This window comes from Castor canadensis, chromosome 3, assembly GCF_047511655.1.
Source record: "Castor canadensis chromosome 3, mCasCan1.hap1v2, whole genome shotgun sequence".
NCBI classification, from domain to species: domain Eukaryota; kingdom Metazoa; phylum Chordata; class Mammalia; order Rodentia; family Castoridae; genus Castor; species Castor canadensis.
In genome coordinates this window covers 100,957,478-100,975,150 of record NC_133388.1, presented here as the reverse complement: position 1 = coordinate 100,975,150, position 17,673 = coordinate 100,957,478, and the positions used below count along the sequence as shown (strand labels likewise).

Genomic DNA, 17,673 nt, shown 5'->3' with positions numbered 1-17,673 from the left:
TTTGCTTCCATGTTATTTTAATTGAACCAGAGTGAGCCTGGAGATTGGAAGTGATGCTTCAGTGTTGATACCACATATAGACCTCTGCAGTCACAAGCCAATAAACCACTTCATTATCAGGTGCTTACCATAGTGACAGAAAGCCTCACACACTGCACAAATTGCCTTTTCTTTACTGTAGACTTCATACCACACATTGTCTATATGGTAATATATTGAAATTTTAGATTCTTACTTTTCAAATCTGTTAGTAAAACATGTAATATTATTAATAAAATTTCTATTTTTATAACATTATATCTATGTTCTATTAAACACAACAGACTTACAAAACAACCCTGACTGGGGGGTTGTGTTTCTATGTGTTTACCTATCCATCCTGGGTCATGTTCTCTCTCCTTCCCTGAGAACTACTAGGCAAACAGTGGAGATAAAAAGAAATTGGTTGGGAATTAGATACCAACATAGGGAGTACCAAGTTCTGATATTTCACTGAGAATCTCAAAGACTGCAGAGAGTTGTGGCAATTGTGAAAGACTAGGCATGACCTGAGAAGGCTGTATTGTTTCTCTGAAGCCCAAAGCTGAGTCTCTACCAAGCAGAATATGGCGGTTGAGGAGGAGGTGTGAACTATGTGGCTCAAAATCAGACACAAGACAATGATGCTCACCATATCCTTTGGCAAATATGATTGATGAAATAGTTCCATGCATTTAAATAAGTATAAAGGCAAATTTTAGCTAGTCCTTAAGCTCACTTTGTTTCCTCTCCATGACTCAAAGTTTATTGATTCAACACTAAAATGATATGTTTTCATGAGACTCCATGAGGATACTCCCACTTCCTCTGTGCAAAGCCGTCTCCTGAGAATTACACTCACAGCTTCTGTGTAGCAGGAGAAAATGCAATAAGGACCTCCCTCTGCTCATGAAAACCAGCCCAGACCTGATGCCACAGCTCTGGGAGAGGAGCCCATCCCTGGATTCCCAGCTGATCTCATTTGGTAATTTTACCAATCACTGTGAGAATATCTGTCACTTCGGTTCCATTGGAGAAGATCCTGGTCATGGAGTAGAATCACTTGGTGTATATTTTTAGAATCTTTCTTGTGAGAGAAAATGCAGAGGTGACTGTGTGGTTGGAAAATCATCCTGGTGTTGTACCTCTGTGACCCCACAGGAAAGAGGGCATGTATGGTAAGAACATTCCTAAAAGTCACAATACCAAAAATGCCATGCTTCTTGTGCAGGAATTGCACCAGCCCGAAGGCTCCAGTCAGTCATGAGCTATGAGCATTGCCAATTCCTCTGTCTTCTGCATATGAGGATTGATGTGAAAAGAAAGCTGGAATTTTGGTCTTTCACAGAACCTAATGTGGGTGACACCTCATATGGTACTCACAATGCATCCTGGGACACACTAAACATGCAACTAGTCTTAAACATTCCACATGAACTCTGCCCTCAAACCCTGTACACTCTGCAGCACCCGAGTTTCTGTTTGTAAGTAGGAAGCCAGAGCAGGACTCAGTAAACAGCCCCTGTATGTTTGTTTCCTCAGTTCCTCTAAATAGCACAAGACAAAGCACTCTCACTTGGTGGGACAGAGGACGCCATGTGCTCTGCTCCCCATTTCTATCCTCATGGGCCTGCCTCATGAAAAGCAACCCCCAGACTCAGGCTGAAAATCCAACTCTGACTGAGTACCCCTCTTTCTTTCTTACAGGAGACTTCATAGAGTATGGAGATCCTGGGGCTGCTCCTATGCCTGGTTGGCAGCTCTATGCTGTAACTTAGGTTCTCAGGAGAAGGACATAGGCTTGGAGTTTCTTGTGTGTTTCACTTATGATGGTGCTCCATGCTCCCAGGTGTCCTGTTGTAGGTACAGCTGCAGGAGTAAGGACCTGGCCTGGTGAAGCCATATCAGACCCTCGGCCTCACTTGCACTGTCTCTGGATTCTCTTTAACCAGCTTTGATGTGAACTGGATCCAGATCCAGACTTCAAGAAAAGAACTGGAATGGATGGCGTTCATATGGACTGTGCATGGACTACCCATAATGGTGGAAGCGTACATTATAACTCAGAACATACGCCTTGACTCACCATCGGCAGGGACACCGCCAAGAGCCAGTTTTCATTAACACTGAGCGGTCTGAGATCTGAGGACACTGCCATTTATAACTGTGCTGGAAACCCAGTGACACTGTGATGGGACTTCAGGGTGAACCAACACTAACCTCCCTGCAGGGGCGCTCATGACCAGCAGGGGGCGGTGAGCACACATTGAATGCAGGGAAGCCCAGGAGCAGGTGCAGTGGCCAGCATGATCCTTCATTTTTTGTGCTATGATTTCTCACCCTCCTACCTCCCCCAACACCACCAGGCACAGTGGTTCTGTAGACAGGTCCAGCCTCAGAATATCAGAATTTTTTTTCTTTCTTGAGGTCAGGTTTAGGGGAATTTGCTATCTCAGTAGGATCTTTACAATTATAATGAGGAAATCTAAATTCTCAGTGAAGTTAACTACCTTGTTAATGTACATAATATGTTTGTTATCATTAAATCCCCATGATTATTCTCCAAGCATTTGAAGGGTCCTTGTGTCTGCTTCCCACTGAGATCCTCTTAGTTATAGTCCATTCAGCATCCTCCTCTTAGATTCAGGTGGACAGTGTGTTGCATGTTCATGTTCTGCACACAGTTCACCAGAAGTTTCCACCCAGACATCCTTTGACAATGTCTGGACGATTTTCAGTGTCACAGTTAATGACAGGACTTTCACACTGGCATCAGTGATTAGAGAAAATCAGAGCTGCCAAACTCTTCTGACAGTTGCAAGACAAAACAAAACAGGAACGTGATATGTAATTATAAATGTTGATAAGGTTGAGGATGAATAACTGAGAAAAACCCTTAAAGTGATCAAAATTCATAGAAATGCATATCTTCAGAATGAATTTTTATATACACATATAATCTATCTTTTAATAGATTGACTTAAACGTGACATGCACTCCATCCCCCAATGCAGGTGTCCATTCCTCACACAGTGACCCTTGACATGTAGAGAGTGAGGAAGTGAGCATGGTCCTATGAGAGGATGGGCAATCTTGGTAAAGCAACAGGATTGAAAGTTCATTAACACTGTCATAACTCACTGAATAAGGATTTCCTCCCAAGATTCGTTTTTATTTTTTTGACAAAATGAAAATCTCCTCTGAATTTGTCCTACCAGAAGTACCCATCTCCTGTCCTGTCCTGACCAGTCTTCCTGGTCATCAAAGATTGCTGGACTCACTTGCCACCAAATGCCACTTACAGCATTTGCAGACAGTTTATTTGCTCACTGAAGCGTGGTTTGTATGACTAAAATATTTTCAACTTTCTAAGGTAAATTACATTTATCTATCTTAAAATTTTAACATGTTTTACATTACAAGAGTAAATAATACTATGTTGTATTTGTTTATTTTATAAATTATCTTTAATTCTTTTATGTGTTTTACACATTACATTAAATATATGTGATTGTATTAGCAACAGTTCTTACAGTGATGCACCTTCAGGAGATGTGCGGGTAAGCAATTTCTTTCTTTCCTTCTTTCTTTCTTTCTCTCTCTATTTTTTTTGTTCTTCCTTCCTTTCCTTTTTGATTGTGGAGATTCAAACACTGAGGCATGTTTTCTAACATGAACTACACTACAATCTTAATATTAAATTGTGAAATCTGTAAATTATTCAATTTACACATAATATTTAATGATACACTTTAGTTTGTATACAATGTCCAAAGTATAAAATCAGAAAAGTGGTTTGTCCTACTGCTCAAACTATTGTCATTTCTTTGTTTTGGGAACCTATGAACTCTTCTATTCTACTATTTGGAAATATATACTTATACTTTTTTCTTAGGCTATATTTACCCTGCTGTGTTATAGAACATCAGAACGTGTATTTCCTGGCCAACTATTTGGTCCCATGTCACCCTTCACTCTACCGGGAACACTCCCCATTCCTCAGTCTCTAGTGACTACTATTACTCTCTTTACTTCCAGTAGCAGGATGTTTTAGCTTCTTCAGATGAGTGAGGCCATGTGGGATTTGTCTTTCTCTGCTTGGCCAATTTCACCTATGATAACATCCTCCTGTTCTGTATTCATTGTCACAGATGACAGTATGCAATTTTTTTGGATAAATCATATTCCATTGCTTGTATGGAACCTATTCTTATATCCAGCTATGCAGTGTTGAAAACATCCTTTGCTTGAGAATAGTGCCTTTATAAATATGTGAGTGCAGGAATTTCTTTGACGTGGAAATTACAATAACTTTAGTCATATACCCAGCAGTGTAATTCCTGGGTCATGTGTTAAAATTATGTTTAGATTTTTGAGCAAGCCTCCTACCATTCCTCCAAACAGCATAATACCCTATATTTCCACTAACAATATGTGAGGGCTCCCCTTTCCACATACCCTTGACAGCATTTGTTATCTTTTGGTATTTGAACTGCATTGAATATTTCTGAAGTAAGGTGATATCTCATTCTTGTTGGCCTTGATTTTGGAATTTGGGGATATTTGGAGAAGAAGTACAGGCAAACTCTGGACTGATTTGGGCACATGTTAATAGGTGATTCTCTGGAAAACTGACAAGAAGAACTGGTGGACAGAAATGAGGATGGTAAAGGCTATGTTAGTGAAGTTCAGAAGGAGTGAAGGACACTTGGAAGTAGGGCTCGAGATTTTACCTATGTCACATGTGACCAAGAACTTGAATGTGCCACGTCCATGAACTGAGACAGTGAGGTGCTGAGTTTCTAGTGATACACACATTTATCATGAGGGTCAAATTTCAAGGGAACTAAGCATTCTGGCACCCACCTGATATTGCTGGATTCTGTTAGCTAGATTTTCAGTGAAAATCAGGAGAAGAATGTAAAATTCACAGACTTGAAAACTGTGCAGTTGGACCACAAAAGAGCGTGATTAAAATTTCTAGAGCATTACACTTGTGAAAAACCAGTAAAATAATTACCAGTAAAAAGAAGACAAATGCTCTGTAATGCAACATAATGAAACATACCTCTCAGGCATGCCAACAATCTAGCAAGAACTCATTCATCTCAGGATCCCATGTGTAAAAGTATGAACAAGTTTCAAGAATTTTCCTTTGAGAAGCAGAACTAGAACTGCTTTTAGAACAAGGTGCCTGTATTGTTTCCCTGAGACTGGGTTCTCAACTTTACTGAATCTGAACACTGAAAGGTTTCTGCAAGTGTACAGCAGGACAATGCTGGGTCAGCTCACACCAGCAGATCAAACCCCACTGCTCATCCCAAATGCCTTCCACAAAACCTGCCTTCCGTCAGGTTTTACTCCAGTGAAAGAGAATGAAATCATCAGATAAACCTCTTCACTTCCTCATCATGACACTCGCCATCCTCTCCTACTCCCCAGCTCTGATTGGCTCTCAATTCCCTCATCCACTTGTCAGTGTCATGACATCTAACTTAAATTTTTACTTCTTTATTTTCCCTACATGACTTGGATAACCTGTAGGTTCTCCCCACCAAGAGTAAAGTATGACCTATGCAGCAGTTTCTCTAACTAGATGATGAATGAAAAAAATGATCCTTTTCAGCCCCAGTGACCATTACTTTGGTCTATCCAGGGTAGAAATTGAGACTGCACCCTCCATCCCATCATATAAGCATTTGGACAACTACCATGTTCTCTGTGTTATTCAGAATCTACATTAGCCTTACCATAAGACCAACACAACTCCATAACTTTCAAGATATTCTTTCTGCTATTAATCAGAACTCAGGGCCAGACACCAGCTGGTGATTAACAACTTATCTGTTTTTGGATGTTGGATGTCAGCTCTTCCCCTCCCCAGTCCCACACAACTCTTCCCCCTTTCCAGGATCTAACCAGAGGGTCCATGTTTGTCTTGGTTCTCTGTCTTATCCTACAGCTATTGATCTGATATTAGCTAATATCAGGTACCACATTAAATCTATTTTAAAGGAAGGATGTAATATGCTATATTAATGTCTCTGTTCATGAAATGATTTGGAGGAAAGTGATTTTCAAAGAACACTGTTTCTATATAATAAATACATGTGTGAAAACATTGAGCTGATGTCCCTGACTGCCCAAGTCACAGGTGTGTCATGTAGGAGAGCAGACCAGGTGTCTGGTGTGATCCGACATGAGTTCACACAGACCCTTTCTGGCTTCAGTGTGGAATGATAATAGTATCAGCAGTGATGACACTGTTAGACACCACTGGATTCCTGCTGTAACATTGACTGATACAGCTAATACTGCAATCCCAAATTTAAGTCTTTTCAGACTGGACATTAGAAAGTAGATTCCTCATCCTTGCCTCACAGTGGGAACTGATGAAATTGAGTTCAATTCTCCACCACCACAACTCATGACATCAGGAGGTAAGGGGAAGAGACAATGGAGGTGACCTAACCCATATACAATATAAACCTAATTGGAATTGTCATGATGAATGCCCCCCATAACAAATATATCCTAATAAAAATTTTGATCAAAAAAGAAAACATTCCAATGAATTTGAAAAAGAAGCAGGAAAAACTGCTGCCTTTGTTGTGGAAGAGTGTCCCTGAGTTATGGTCACTGTCTCCATATCTCTGTTCTGAGGCACTTTCACCAGCTGCTTCTGTTTCTAGTTCTGAGGTTAATTCTCCTCAATGTTCTCCAGCTAATGGCTGTCTACATAGCATGGTGTTCATGAAAATCTCAGCACTTCACAGGAAAAAGCAAGAATAGGGCACTGACTGCTATTTTCAGTGCTAGGAGAGGACACCATATCTACAAACCATTTTCTATGTACCAGACACAAAGTGCATGCTGGATTAAGTTGAACAAAACTACCCTTCATACTAACCTTTCAAAATTCATGATTGTAAAGGTTTTTCACATACAAATTTAAATTTACATCACAAGGAATATGTGACATCATCTTTGAAATCGAAATTCCAGAAAACGTTTAGCATGGGATAGCTGTTTTAGGGGTGCTGGAGGTACCTGCAGGATCAAATGAAGCCTTCCATACCTAAGGTACAATTGGTAGCAACCCTTTTATGTGGGCTCTGTATAACTATCAGACACCTCTGAGTGCTCTCAGTGTCTTAGCTTAGCATGGAAACCTAACAGGGCCCGCCATTACCTGGTTGCAGGATACTAAAATAGCATGGTAGTTTTCTGAAAACTTCCCAATAGCTCTTCCCTGCAGCAGACAAAGCTGTCTGAAGCTCCTCCTGCCTCATCATCAGGCAGTGCATAGGAGTCAGTGCCATAAATCTCACAGCCATTTCCTGCTAGTATCTGCTGGAGGAAAAGGAAATTCTAGGAAATTCATCAACTTTTTGAGCCATTATACTGCTTCTTGGCTAAAGAGTTCGCCTGGCTGCTCCTTTACAATGATGCCACCATAGTTCAGGACAGAGGTTACAGATTTTATGGATCTGATATCCATTCTGTCCCTGCAGATAACCTGGGTTTCAAAGTCTACTGTACTTCTTATGGAAAAAGCACTGTCTTGAGACTGTCAGGACCCACCTTGCCTGGCACAGTAGCTGCAGGAGATATATATGGGAAGTTCATTGCAGCTGTATTTACTGATATAACATCAAATCCAATAAATGTCTGCAGGACTTCACAGAAAAGATTCCCTATTTATGAAACAGATCTGGTGCCATATGAGGACAGTCCTGAGGGCAAGACCAGTGTTTTGCTTTCTCTAGATCCACAACACTCCTAAGCTAATCAGGCACTAGATCTATCAACCATCATTGATTACTCTTTTCAAGATGTAAACTTGGGTTCCTTCCATAAACTGCTCTGTAGAGAATCAATTCTGCCTGCAGGAGGGAGGGGAGTATTTTCAGGTTTCCCTGGACAAGGTGTAATTTGGGTCTACTCATAAGGAATGTTTCTGGCCTAACCCTGGTTATCTAGGAATGACTGGGATCGGTGGTGCACTAAGGGTGGATTTCGATCCATTTTGTCCACAGATTCTTCTCCTTGTTGCACAATGAATACATCTTAAAAGTTAAGTTTACTTCAACTTTACAATCCAAAAAAACTTTCTACCAAATGACTGGGTTTCCCTATAGGCAGCTGTTGCCTTCTGCATAATTCCTAATCTTTTTCACACAGGCAGGACTCATACAATGAATTTGGACAAGCACAGATTGCCCTCATGCACAGAGCCACAGGACCTGGGATATTCCTGGTCAGTGATGGTGCCAGACCTGGATCTTTAGGCTCATCTCCCTAGGACTGCATAAAGACTTTTATGATCTTTATCTCTTGTGGGTACAGGGGCTGTCCATGTTCAGTGAATCATTTCCTAAAATCAAGGCTTAGAAGAAACACTCAGTCCTGATAGGCTTAGGTGTCAGAATGCTCACATTAAGCATATTGTGAAATGGGAAATGCTAAGTAAAGGTATGATAAGTCTTGAGACTGAAAAGCTCACAGGCTTTACCCAAAACATTATGCATTATGAATCATGGGAACAGAGTTGACCACAGTGCATGATGCAGTGAAGATCAGATGGACCATATTGTACACTACAAGTTATAGAACAAGGAAGACCACCTGATAGCATGCATGACGTCTGCTCCTATACAGAATTTGGCTTGATTGTGTATGATCCTGTTTCGTCAGAAATCTAAAGATGAATATACATGTACTTCATATAAAACTTACACATTTTCACAATATTTCTGATTTCTCATCTGAAAACACATAATTTCTTCTCTCTAAGCAATATTCAACTCTTCAATATATTGTTATTAACCATAGGCACTGTGTGTCCAAATATATCTTGAATAAAATCTTCCCCTATAGATGAAATACTGTTTACCATAAGGGATTTCTATTTCTATCTCTGCCTTATTTCACTTAACAAAACTGGGTCCACATCCAGCCATGTTGCCAAAAATGACAGTTCACTCTTTGTCAAGGGTTAGTAGTATTCTCTTGTCTCTAGAAATGAATTTGCTTGCCTGCCCATTAGGTCATTCAAGGTTGCTTAGGTTGAATCCAAGCTTTGGCTTTTGTGAATAAGGCTGTGGTGAATATGCTTCAAAATCATGTTATAGACAACCTGATTTCAAATACTTGAGATCAATACGCAGGCATAATACTGAAAACTCATAAGGTCATTTGGGTTTTAGGATTTTTAGTGATCTTCCTTATTGTTTTCCATAATAAATGTACTAATTTGCATTCCCACTAGCAGTACATATCTGTTACCTTTCACCACATCCTCAGAAGTCTTTTTTGTCATTCAATTTTTGATACTAGACATCCTAACAGGTTTTAGGTGATATCACACTGAGGTTTAAATTTTCAGTCCCCTGACTATGTTTGATAGTGTGAACTTTTTCCTCTCTACTGTTGGGCATTTTTATATCTGTTTGAGATATGCCTATTTAGTACTATTGCTCATGTTGCATTGTGTTGGTTTCCTTATCATTTATTGAATTTCTTGCACATTCAAGATATTAACACAAAACCAGGTGTATATTTTGCAAATATGTTCTCACATTATATTGTATTTTCACTGTTAACATACTTTACTCTGCAGAAACTTTTTAGATTACAGCCCTGCATCTCATGCTAGAAGATGGTGCAGAAGGAACTTGTAAGGGACTTCCTGCTGGGCTCACTGGTTTTCTCTCCTCTTCAAAGTCTCAGATTCCAGCACAGACCTCTCTTTGCTTTGGTCCCTGTTCTGTCACATTATCACTGTTGCAGAACAGAAGGAAGTGGACTTTTCTATTTAAGGATATGTGGATTCAGTAACTAAGAACACATCCTTCATTAATTCCCATATGACCATCATTTCCTCCTTGACAAAAACAATAACCCAAGGATTCTCATCATTCCTAGATTTATGTTGGCTGATCTGTGTCCTTCAAAATTTACATGGGGAAGTGCTAAGTGAAAAGATACCTTCATATGGCTTGTGGCATTTAAAGAAGTAGTTACAGTTAAATCTGGTAATCGAGTCTGGTATCCAACACAGAGGTCTATGAGAATTTCATATGGGAACAAAGATACAAGGTGGTCATTTGACCAGCATCCAACTGCAGAGAGAGGGAATACTAGGAAACAAGCACACTGACACTTTCGTCTTGGACTTCCAGCATTCAGAAATATGAATAAATACTTCTCCCTTTAAGACACTCAGGTTATGGTGTCCAATTCTGACAATATGAGCTGTTAAATACAGTCAGGAATAGTTCTGTGGAAAATCCAGTGCAGTACAGGAACACCATACCTGTCTGTGACACTTATCTCAGATAGGTAAACCCCTGTTCCAGGTGGGCTTTCTCAGACATCCCTACCTTTGTTCCTCAGGTCCCTGTGCTCTCTGGGTTGTTGAGCCTCCAGCTCCATGTGCACACTGGGGTCCTTGATGGTCTGAGTTTCCTTTTCTCCATGCATCATTCAGGCCCTTGTATGAAAGATTACAGGTGAGCTGAGAGCACAGGCCTCAGATTCTCCATGATGGAAGAATAAAGTCACACACAGAGATGAAAAACCCCTGGCATTCTTAGTGGCACTTGTTCAGGGAGTGGCTCTGATAGCTGCCCTGGAGGCTGTGTCCCCTCAGTTTCCACATGGAGAACCCATGATGATAGAGATAAATGAGAACAAGATAGGTGGAACCCTACATCAGCACACTCTCTCCTGTCCTGAGTATACCACATAACTTAATACATACCTAGGTGTACATAGGCATACATTGCAAACTAATTACTATAGGCTAATTTATGCAGTATTCACCTCACCTACTTGATCATGTGGATAGATAGAACATTGAAAATATTTTCTCTAAGGAAGTTTGACATGTACATTATATTATTTCCAAGTATTGTATCAACAATATGCAACAGGTTATTGAAATGTGTGTCCCTGTCAAAATGAAGCAAATCACCAAGATCCTATCATCTCCCTTTCCTGCCCCACTGCAACCCCTGGAAATCACTATGATACTGTCTACTTTTGTGAATTCCATCTTTTTATGTTCACATATAAGTAAGACCATACTGTCTTGTGTTTCTGTGCCCAGATTATTGCAATTAACCTGATGTCATCTGGCTCATCCATATTGGAAAATATAACAGTATTTCCATCTTTGAAAAGCTGAATGGTATCACATTTTAGGAAGGCACCACATTTCCTTTATCCATTCCTTATTTCAAGAACATTTATATTAATTTCCTTATTGGATCCTGTAACTAATTTTACAGTTATAATACCTGTACATATGACTTTGGCAAAATTGTTTCCTATTCCTGACCATGTGCTCATTAGTGGAATTTTAGGAGCTATGATGATGTTATTTTTTCTCTGATGATTTGTATTAGAATACATTAATTGTACTTGGGAATTAATTGTGACATTTCCATATGTGTTTGCAAGTTACCTTGTGTAGTTCATCCCCACCATCATTCTCACTCCTCCCACTCTGCTCCACTTAAAATGATTTCAACAGGCTCTATTGATCTCTATTCATACAAATATATTAATCATATTCTCCCTACTTTTACCTCCTGATTCGCCCCCTCTCACTAAACTCCATCCTCTATAAAACCTATTTTACATTCCCGTTCTTCATTTTTAGATGCATATTCATTGTTCAAAGGAAATTTGTCATGATATCTCCCCAGCAAATATGTTGTAATCAATAAGATTAAACCCTCTGTTCCTCTCTCTTACCCCTTCCACCCTACTTAGCTTCAGGGGGTTTCATTATGCCTTCATGATCACAGATGAAATATATTTTAAAATCTCACTGTGATTTTAATTTATATTTCCATGATAGAGAATTTGAGGATTGTTCATAAATGGTTTACCCACGTGATTATGTTATTTTGTGAAATATTTAAGTCTGTTGACAATTTATTAATTAGGTTATTTTTTCCATTTGATTAAATAGAGTTTGCTATATGTTTGGACACATACTCCGGAAGAGGAGAAGGTTTTTCAATAATTTTCACACTATCCCTGTTCTGTCTTCATTTTGTAATACCTGTCTATGCTGAGAAGAAGCTGGGCAACATGAGAGAACCTCAGGTGTTTTGACTTTTGTTCTTGTGTTTTTGGGTGCTGTGCATTGTTGGCAGAGGTGAAACCTGGGGTGCTTGAGAGAACGAGGGAGCATAGAGACCTCCACATAGTGTCCCCAGGTTCTTGTCACTGTCAGAAAAAGAATTCAGTGGAAAATAAGGGTACATTTAATCACAGAGGAAAGTACACCCTCAAGATGGAATGAGGGCTTCTGAAGGGAGAGTCATATTACAGGCTTTGCTTACATGGATTTACATTAACATGGGGGATGTGTAGGTGGACGCTGGCTCACAACTATAATTCTAGCTACTCAATAGGCAGAGGTCTTGAGGATTGCATTAGAAACAAGCTGTGGCCAAGAAGTTTGTGAGACCCTATCTCAAAATCAAAACCCAAAAATGTTTTCACAGTGTGGCTAAAGCATTAAGATTCTCTGCTTGGCAAGGATGAATCACCAGGATCAAAACCCAACACCTCCAAAAAAACACGAGGAATATGCTACAAGGATTCTTAAGATATTTTATGACTAACAGAGATTAACAAGAAATAGTCATTCTTTTGATATTTCAGAGTGCAAGTTAGAAAGGCAGATAATAGATTGACATATGAAGCTGACTTATTTAAAACTGAATAAGTGTATGTGTGTGTGTGGTGTGTACATGTATGTGTACATATATTTTTCTGTTTTTGTGTGCTGTGTACACCTGGATCCACAGTCAGCATCTTCAGCACATTTCCCTCCTCGAGATTAAGCTCTGCAGATGGTGAGGCTGAAAGGAGAAAAAGGTGTGAGCACTCTCAAAATCATCCACCAGCCTCCCCCAAGGGAGCCAGGTGACAGGGGCCTCTGCTCTCCCTGTTAAGTACTCACAAGCAGGATATATCACAAACGCAAATCTCTAATTACATCACCAGATAAAGCTACACATTTACTTAAATTAAGATGTTTCCACACCCTGGAATTATTTTCTGGGAGTCATGGATTCCATCCACAAGAACATGAAACACTTGTGACTGTTTCTTTTCCTGCTTGTAGGTCACAGAGGTGAGTGACTCAGGAATTCAGGCAGGATGACATGGGGTTGCTGCGTCTGAGTTCATGACTCTCTGTGGTTCTCTGCCCCAGGTGTCCTATCCCAGGTGCAGCTGCAGGAGTCAGGACTTGGCCTGCTGAGGCCCTCAAAGACACTGTCCCTCACCTATACAGTCTCTGGTTATTCCATCAGCAGTGGTAGCTGGTGGAGCTGAATCCGACAGCCCACAGGGAGTGGACTGCTGTGGGTTGAGGAAATTTACAAGGATGGGGACACAAACTACAACTCATTCCTCAAGAGTCCAGTCACCATGACAGTAGATACTGCCAAGAACCGGTTCACCCTGAAGCTGAGCTCTGTGACCACCAAAGACATAGCCATTTATTATTGTGCAAGATACACAGAGAGGGGACTTCAGTGTGAGACCAGACATAAACCTCCCTGCAGGGCACAGAAGGCCTGCACTGCAGGAGGTGTTCAAAGCCCACCCAGCCCTTACTCTCATCCCAGAAGCAGGTGCAGAAGGAAAAGCCCAGGCCTTCCTGTTCAGTTCAGTGGTTTTCTCTCTGCTTCAATATCCCAGCTTCCCCTGGGATGAATTTCTCTTTGAACTTTCACATTCTTTCTCACATGCTCACTCTGGCAGTAAGCACAGTGAGTTTCTCTATTTAAAGTCTTGTGGGATCAGTCACTAGGAACACATTCTTCACCAATTCCCATATAACCTTTGACAAACAATACACCAAAATTCTCATTCTCCCTTGATTGGTGTTGTGGGCTGAACTGTGTCCCTCAAAATGTATCTGCAGAAAGGCCATAGTGATCATGTAATATCCCTTGAAATGTGTCATTTAAAGTGGCATTTAAGATTAAATATTCATAAAGACAGGAATTCAACAGGTCCATGCTTCTCTGTCTGTGAGGCAGTCTATGATTTTCTCAATCTCTCTCTCTCTCTCTCTCCACATCCATCTTTCCACATTCACACATGGATAATTCCATAGGAAAAGATTAACTAAGTGTTGTGGTATGTCCAATCACTAAGCTTGAGTGCAGGTATCTCAAGAAACCAAGCACAGTGGAAGTCTTATCTTGGACTTCTAGCCTCAATATATGTAAAGAAGTAATTCTGCTATTAGGACACTCAGGCTGTCCTGTTCTGAAAGTATAAAACAGTAAATATCACTAAAAAAGGTTTCCTTTGAACACCCTCCCTCTATCTCTGCCACCTCACTCAGACAGAACAACACCTTTCCAGGGTGGACATGGTCAGTCCTCTTCACCTCTGCACCTTAGGTCCCTGTGCACTCTGGGTTGTTGAACCTGCTGTTCCACATGTACAGTATGGTCCTTGATGGTCTGGGTTTCCACTTCTCTATTCATTATCCTTAGACTCATGGAAGTGAAAGATGTACACCAATAGAGCTGAAAGCACAACTCTCAGATTCCCCATTAGGTAGGCAGGAGGATAGGCACAGAGATAAAAACCTTTCACATTCCTCTTGGGCCATATTTAGGGTAGAGCTCTGAAAGGAGGCCTTAGGGCTGTGATAAGATAGATCTTTAGTTGTGCCATGGAGAACCCACTGGATAATGAAAAACAGATGGATGTAACTGCCCACTGTCTCTTGTTACACATTCCACAAAGAACACCAACACAACATCACTTTCTCTCTCAAACACCTGAATCCAGACTAAGTTGGTCCTCAGATCCTGAGCTCCATAGAAACAGAGCTCTGCTCCCTTACTGCCATTATACCCACATCATTAGGAACAGAAATATTATACTCAATGAATTCCACTTTCAATCCCTAAGATCCGTCTCATGTGTCTATGGACACTCCAGGAGGGGTCTCATGCCCTACAGTGCCCAAATGTCATGTCAACATAGGATTTCCAATCACAAAGCTCCACTTCAAGTTATCCTGCTTCACGTTTGGTAAAGCGTTCTGCTGAACGCAGGGTACCTCACAGCTCAAGCACCTCAAGTTAGAGGATGTCCAGGTGGACCCATCTGCAAAGCATCTTGGTTTTAAAAACATGGGAGACTTTGGATAACCAGTGGTCAGTGAATGGGCTGGGTGGGCTGATAACTCCCAATATCATCACTACTCTCACTGTCCAGAACCTGGGTCACCACCAATAATTCGTATGAATGAATGGAATTTTGCACATGAAACACCCTTGTATTACTAACCAACCCTAATTGAAAATAAAACATTTATAGAGTTAATAATTTAAACCCTGATAAACAGATGGCAGAAGTACTGAAACATTGAAAGAAGCTGATATGATGGTCACTACCACCACACTGCAATTGCAATGACTAGGTTCCAAAATTTGACAGATGTGCAATGAATCAAGATGATCTGTGCACTGACTGGGATTTTCAGAGGAACTTGAGACAAGAAGATCTCCTTCAGACTGTCTTCCCCTTCCATGTTTCTGGGATGGAAACCAAGGCTGCAGCTATCTGAGTATTAAGGGGAGAGTCAGTCCTTAAAGATTGGATGGCATAAGGGCATGGGCCTCACATCTGTTTTGACCCTCACGGATGGGTCAGTGACTGCAATTGCAAGATACACTTAGAAACTGGGCACCAGTGGTGCTGTCACAGGTGTCCTGAGCAGGGACAAAAGGACAGGCAGGCTGCTCTTACACAGCAGGAGGTTCTTGGCTCACAGTAAACACAGCATCATCCCCAATGGCGTAGTCTACACCTTGTGTGAGGTGTAGACTCACACAAGGACTTTTTCTCTATATTATATCTTTATTGTCATAGTTATCGTTTTTATTGTCTCTGCTCTCATGATTTTACTAGAACAATCATTATTTTCTCTGACTGGCTTGATTGTTAGCATTCTTCATAACCCTGTTCTCTTGTTCCCTTTCCATTTATTTCTGCATATTTCTTCCATTACATTCTTTACTTTCTGTATTATTCACCACTGTTGTTCCTCTTACTTCTATTCTGTCACTACCCCTATTCACTAAGATCAGATTATCAAACCTCATACTCTTTTGCTCATTAATTCCCCTTAGGTTGGTGGAGTTATGGGAGTGAATGTTTTAATACCCATAACTGCCTCTCAATAGACCTGTGTCAGTCAATTGTGGTTGATTTGAAAGCAAGGTTTGTCCTTTCTGAGTGGTTCTGGTGAGTGGGCACTGTGACTTCAGCATGTTGTACAAATATTGGCTATTTTACTTTATCCATTGTTCGTACCTGGGTGAGAAATTACAGAGTCCTCCTGCAACTTTTTTCCTCATTAAAAAAAATGCAATAATATTGGAGAACATAAAGAACCACATCACATCTCTGTCTCCAGAGACATATCCAAGAAGCAGTTCTCCCTGCAGCTGAGCTCTGTGACAACAGAGGACACAGCTGTGTATTACTGTACAGGAAGCACAGTCAGGGGACTTCAGTGTGAGCCAAGACATAAACCTGTATGCAGTGGTGCTCTGGATCAGCAGGGGGCGCTCAGCTCACAGGAAGCACAGCATCAACCCAATGGTAGATGAAGACTCAAACATGATCTTTTCCTCCTGTAGTTCTGGTTCCCACCTGGCCAGGCCTTACCGGACACCTCCATGCACATTGATTCTGGAGATCTCGCCTGCCTGAGACATTCTTCATGTTTGAATACCAGGTCACATTCTACCTATGCAGTTTCTCCTTGCTGTCAGCCACAACTCCAGCCCTCCCACCTTAGTTGTTTTTCAGATAGAGGCTCATTGTTTGCAGGGTGGAGCTCCTGTGCTGTCATCCTCCGGCCAACACCTCTAATAGAGATGAGAAGACTGGAGCTTGTGACCATGCCTGCCTTGTTTGTTGAAACATGACATCATCATTAAAAGTAGTATCATTAAAAGTGGCATACTACTATGTATGCCAACATTTTGTGCTTTGATGTATCTGCCTGCCTTTCAAAAACCATATTGACATTTGTGAATTCTACAGCGCATTGTTATTAGTAACCAGTGATAACACACATGACCAATGAGTACTTTTTTCACCTTTCCCTGTATCTCTAAGTGATTAGTGTTCCCACTCTCTCTTTCCATGTTCTTCTATTCTCATTTTCAGTTCTTCACATGAGTGAAATCATTTGGTATTTCTCTTTTTCAGCTAGGTACATTTCAGCTATGATTTTGTCCTTCAGCTACATAATCATTACCAAAATGGCAAGATGCCATTCTTTTTTGACTCCAGATGTCTTGTCCCAGGTGAAGCTAAAACAATGGTGGACTGACCTCTTGAAGCCCTCACAGTCCTTGTCCCTCACCTGTGCTGTCTATGGTTAGTCCATCACCAGTAGTTACTGGTGGAACTGAATACTCCAGCCTCCTGGAAAGAGCCTGGAGTGGATGGGATACATAAATGCTGTTGGAAGCACTAACTACAGCCCATCCCTCGAGAGCTGCATCTCCATCTCCAGAGACACGTCCAAGAATCAGTTCTCTCTGCAGCTGAGCTCTGTGACCACAGAGGACACAGCTGTGT

At 40.9% G+C, this 17,673-nt stretch overlaps 1 pseudogene; it reads right to left on the bottom strand.

Annotated features, from left to right (window-relative positions):
- Positions 1 to 17,673, bottom strand: part of LOC109679226 (B-cell CLL/lymphoma 9 protein pseudogene) — a 204,762-nt pseudogene that overhangs the window by 90,715 nt on the left and 96,374 nt on the right.